Genomic DNA, 5,539 nt, shown 5'->3' with positions numbered 1-5,539 from the left:
TTTACTGTTTTGAATGCTGGCAGTCAAACTTTGTACCACATAGATCTCCAACCGCTTTAGACCACGCTGCTTTATGAAAGGGAAAGGGAGAAGGCATGTAGTTGGATAAGGTGCCAATCCTCCAGGGGTTCCCCGAAGAAGTGCTGTGGTCTCTGTGATACCCAAGTACAGGGTGGAAGAGGACCTTGAGGCCTGGCCTCAAAGCTGGAGAGGGGGATTGGGAGTCCTGTTCCTCTCAGTCCGAACCCCTGGGCTGAGCAGGTGGTGGCAGCGAGCCTAAGTGGCCAGAGGAGAAATAGCTCCCTCAAAAGGGGAAAGTTTAGTTTAGTTAGGATGGAGCGTGGAGAGATGGGACATCTTGAAGATGACAAAGCCACAGCTCCAGGAAGAGTGTGCAAAGCAAAAGCTGGAGTGTGACAACATGACCGTAGCAGATATGCAAGACCTCCTGTTGGAGCATAATCAGCGAGCAGGGGCACCTGCAGAAGAGCCCCCCATCCAGTCAGAAGCAACTTTATGGCTACAAGTAGAACTGGAAAGAATGCGTATCGAGGCGGACCGAGACCGCAGACAGGAGGAAAGGGAGAGGGATGAAAGACAAGCTGAGATCTGCAGACACGAGCAGGAACAGCAACGTCACCATGAGTTTGAGGTGCTACATCTGAAAGCTGAACAAAGCAAAAAGATCAAAGTCACCCCCAAAGACTTTGCAGTGTACAAAGAGGGAGAAGACCCCTCCATATACCTCTCCAACTTTGAGAAGGCAGCCAAACAGTGGGGAATTGCAGAGGAAGACTATATGTCTTACCTCTGTAGCATCCTGACCGGAGAACTTGCAGCCATCTATCACAGCATGCCTATGGAAGATGGGGGGATAACTTTTGCAACCTATAAAGCCACTGTCTTTAAAAGGTTTAAACTGGGGCAGACTACTTCCGAAAGCAGTTCAGGGGTTTAGCCCCACCAGAATGTAAATCCTATTCTGAATCTGGGGTAAAGCTAGGTGATCTTGGGAAGAGATGGGTAGAGGAAGAAAAAGCCCAGGATTTTAAGGCTTTGTTTCAGTTGTTGATTTTAGACCAATTCTACTTCAGACTTCCCAAAGAGTTGAAATGCTTGGTAAAAGATAGGAAACCTAAAACCATTACAGAGGCCTCAGAACTGGCAGACGAGCTGGTGCTGAACAGAGAGGGGTTGAATTGGATCCCTTCCCAGTTGGGAAGGGGACAAAAGGGGTCCCTAAGGGGTGGGAAGAAACAACCATCACCCAAAAGGGAAGGGAAACCTGCCCAGGAAGAGGGTAGGAAATCTCCTGATTTGACTAATCAGGATCAGCCCCAGATTCGACATGCTACAACTGTGGGAAGGCTGGACACTTAAGGTCAGCCTGCCCAGAGCTGCAAGCTGAAACTTCCAAACCCACAACAAAAGCACCAGTCACTCCAAAGGTGAAGGAGGAGTATGTGGCCATGGTAAGCCATGAATGTCTTTTCACCAGAATGGAGCCTGTGGAGGCCTGGAGTGATTTTGTGGAACCAGTAAGGCTTAAGGACCGGTTGGTTTTTGGACATGCTGACACTGGCTCTTCAGTCACCCTTGTGAGGGCTGATCTGGTGTCAGAAGCTGACATTGTCCCTGATATGGCATTCAGAATCAAGGGGGTTCTGGGACCACCCGCCAAGATTCCTGTGGCCCGGATGCCAGTGGAATGGCGAGGATCAGCAGGTCTTATGGAGGTTGGGGTAATGAAGAAACAGACAGTTCCAGTGTTATTGGGCTGGGATTTGTTGGTTGGCCAGTACACTATCAATGCTGTAACCCTCAGCCACACCCTCAGAGGAAAGTGGGAGGAGGAAGGCAACTTTAGGGAAGCCACCTCACCACCAACCAGGGAGGAGAAAATAGCCCAGGTTACTGAGGACGAAGAGAGGTCAGTCACCCAGGAGGGAGAGGACCAGCCTGTCCCCAGCCCTGAAGGAGGGTGTGCCCAATGGGAAGAGGGGTGCCAATTCACCCAAGGGCAGTAGGATGCTGTGGAGCCTTCCAGGCAGGAAGGAGTTCAGTCGGCTGACACTGAAAAACCAACTGAGGGGGCGGAGAACCCAAACCAAACGTCGGCTGAGTGTCCCGGAAATAGTGGGACTATGGGTGGCTTGGAGGAGCTGAGGGCAGAAAGTCTGGGGGAACCAGAAACTTTCTTGGCAAAGATCCAAAGTGACCCTAGTCTGGAATCGCTGCGTAAGGTAGCAAGGGACCAGGAAGTGGAGTTCTCAGAAGCTCTGACTGAACAAGTGGTATGGAAGCAGGGTCGCTTATATAGGCTGTGGTTGCCACCCGGTAGACAAGTGACTTGGGAAGCAGTTCAACAGCTTGTGGTTCCCAGGAAATACAGGCGTAAGCTCTTGGAGCTGGCACATGACATACTGTTTGCTGGACACTTAGGGATCAACAAGACCAGACAGAGGCTTTTGTTAAATTTTTACTGGCTGAAGGGGGCTCAGGATGTGAGGGACTACTGCAAGTCATATCCAGCCTGCCAAAAAGTGGGCAAAAGTGGGTGCAAAGCACGAGCTCCTTTGCAGTCCCTTCCTAATTTTTACTGTTTTGAATGCTGGCAGTCAAACTTTGTACCACATAGATCTCCAACCGCTTTAGACCACGCTGCTTTATGAAGGGGGCCCCGGGGAAGGGGAAAGGCATATAGTTGGATAAGGTGCCAATCCTCCAGGGGTTCCCCAAAGAAGTGCTGCGGTCTCTGTGATACCCAAGTACAGGGTGGCAGAGGACCTTGAGGCCTGGCCTCAAAGATGGAGAGGGGGATTGGGAGTCCTGTTCCTCTCAGTCCAAACCCCTGGGCTCAGCAGGTGGTGGCAGCGAGCCCAAGTGGTCAGAGGAGAAATAGCTCCCTCAAAAGCGGGGGGGCTCGGGGAACGGGGTCTGATAGGCAGACCGGGGCCGTTCCGCCACATGGTCAAATAAAAGAGACAAATAATTCAGCTGTAGATCTATTTTGATCTATAGCTGTAGGCAAAAAACTGATGACCCATACCCACATTGGCTGTTTAAGGAAGACCTTATTTATTTTATCTAATCTTTGATTTTTAGGCCACCAGTCCCAATGTTTTCCAGATATTTCATTGTTTTGAAATTATGACACCCATATTCCATCTATTTGGTTCCTTTGTTGTCGTCTGATAATACCATCTCTGTATCTAATTTCAGCCTATAGCTACATTGATACGCCAAATGTACCCAATTAGAACTGCCACCTATACTGTCATATTTTTGTTTTAATATATAGGTATTGATTGAGGTTTAAATTATGTTGTTCTCCGCTCTGAGCCCACTTGCAGGAAAGAGTGGAATATAAGTTAACTAAGATAAATAAAAACTTTATCAATTTCAACTTTAAAAATCCTACAGTACAGGGTTTTTAAATTATTTTTAATGTAGTTGCAATTCAATTTGAAGACATTATCAAAACGCAGATTCTGAAAGTCAAATAAATAACAGGGAGACTGATTAGATCCCTCAAACACATTCTAGAAGCCCCACCTTCCCTCCCCAAAGAGAAAAGGAAAACTCCTTGCACTTCTGTGGCCAGCCATGCTGCATCTTAGCTTTGAAGTTCCTTAGCTGGTGTCAGTCTTGAAGGGTCTGTGGCGATCCCTGCAAAGTCTGAATTCCTCACACACATCTTGCTTTTGTTACAGCCTGCCCCCCACCCCATGTATTGTGATAAACAGGCGAGACAGCTGCAGTTTCTGTCAAATGTTCCAAAAGGGAAGGGGGGGGGGATAAATAAATAAAATGAAAGCAGGTACAGAGGGCACTATTTACCACAGCTTTACTGCCATCACCTGGTTTTCCAAGGAACTGAAGCCACATCACAGTGCTGTGATTACAAGCATAGTCATTTTATGGAGGGGAGCATTCCCCCCGAAACCCCCCCCCCCACACTTCCTGCATGTTTTGTGAGCTAACTTTGAATCGAACGAAAAGTCTGCTCCTCTGCCATCAGCATCTTGCTTTTGTTACATGTGTGCACATCAGCTGAAGATCAAGACACCAAACCATCTGATTTCTCAGGCAAGTTGTTCTTTTAATAAATCATGGCACAGAAACGCGGTGACTTATGACCTCCCTAACCAGGACAGTAACCCATTCCTAATTATTCCAACCACTTCTCCCTCCCAAATATTGTTGGAATCCCATGTGTGCTAGGCAATTCAACCCCTATGCATTACTTCTATGCATTACTTTCTCCATTTCCATCTTTCTACTGCAACAACCAGCTATGCATCTCTTCATCATTAGATAGCTTTGGCCATCTGTGGCTGTCGGCTTCCTGAACTTCCTTGCAGGCTGATAGGGAAGCAGTCTGTGGCACCTTATCTCTCCTGTGAGAAGCCAAATTACTGAAAGAATTTGGAAATCCCAGGACCCACTAACATTTGATTCTCTTGTTTTCCCCCAGACACACACCTCTGGTTAACAAGGCCAATCACATCTGGAAACCCAGGACCATCCCCCTTATATGGGGAGGGGGGCAGATCTGAAGAAGATAGATTCAATTAATCAATCCTCTTGGCTAACTCACAGAATGAACTACCTGGGATACCCTTTCTCAAATTAAATCCAAAGTAATTAGCAATGTTAAACTTTTCACAGTTTTCTGGGAAGAACTTCAGAACTGAGATTGAGTGAGGTTCTAAGAAGAACAGGTATGCAGCAGTCTAGAGGGTCTCAACTTGAGCCTCCCTCTCCCCAACTTTTGTTTGTCATTGCGCTAGAAGAAGAAAAATGCAAGAGCCAGTCTGCTGGCAGAGTGTGGACACCAAGAGATCATGATGTGACCAGATATTGAGTGGCAAAACACACAGATTAAAGTCTGGGGAACATTCAGAAAATCTTCTTTGTTCAAATGTGTATGAGATACATTTCAGCATTCGCTTTATTTTGTGGCTTCCTACTTTCCATCAAGAATACTGCCCCCACCTGCCATTGTACGATCACCCCAGCAAGTTTATAATGTTTCTTGCTGGAAAACAGTTTGCGAGGAGTGCAAAAGGCAAATGGAAGGCAGAAATGCAGAGTTAAATAGAATTGAAGGTTGGAAGGGAAAAACTTGCTCTCCCAGACACACGGCCCTTGAAGCTCGTAATTTCAGAGTGTTTGTTGTTTTATTGGTTCGGCCCTAGAGGCAGTTCTCCATTTCTCATGTCCAAAAAGAAGGATTAAAAGCCCCAACACTTTCTTTTCTCTAGGCTAAAAATATCCACAAGTTGAATCCAACCAGCTTGTCTGCTGATGGAAATGGAAGCAAGGGTCTCCTTTGACATGCCAAAAGGGTTACAGGGAGAATCATGAGAACTCTATGGGAAAAGGATGCTGTAGTATGGAAAAGGATTAGGTGAGTTGGAGTCAAAAGATTGGCTGGATTCAACCCCAGGTCTCATTGGTTACTAGGCCACTTCTATATGTCAAGGCCCTCATCAAATTCCCCTGCAGCTTGTAACTTTGAGATGGATGGCTGTGA

This window comes from Heteronotia binoei, chromosome 15, assembly GCF_032191835.1.
Source record: "Heteronotia binoei isolate CCM8104 ecotype False Entrance Well chromosome 15, APGP_CSIRO_Hbin_v1, whole genome shotgun sequence".
Taxonomy (NCBI): Eukaryota; Metazoa; Chordata; class Lepidosauria; order Squamata; family Gekkonidae; genus Heteronotia; species Heteronotia binoei.
This window is presented reverse-complemented; position numbering follows the sequence as displayed.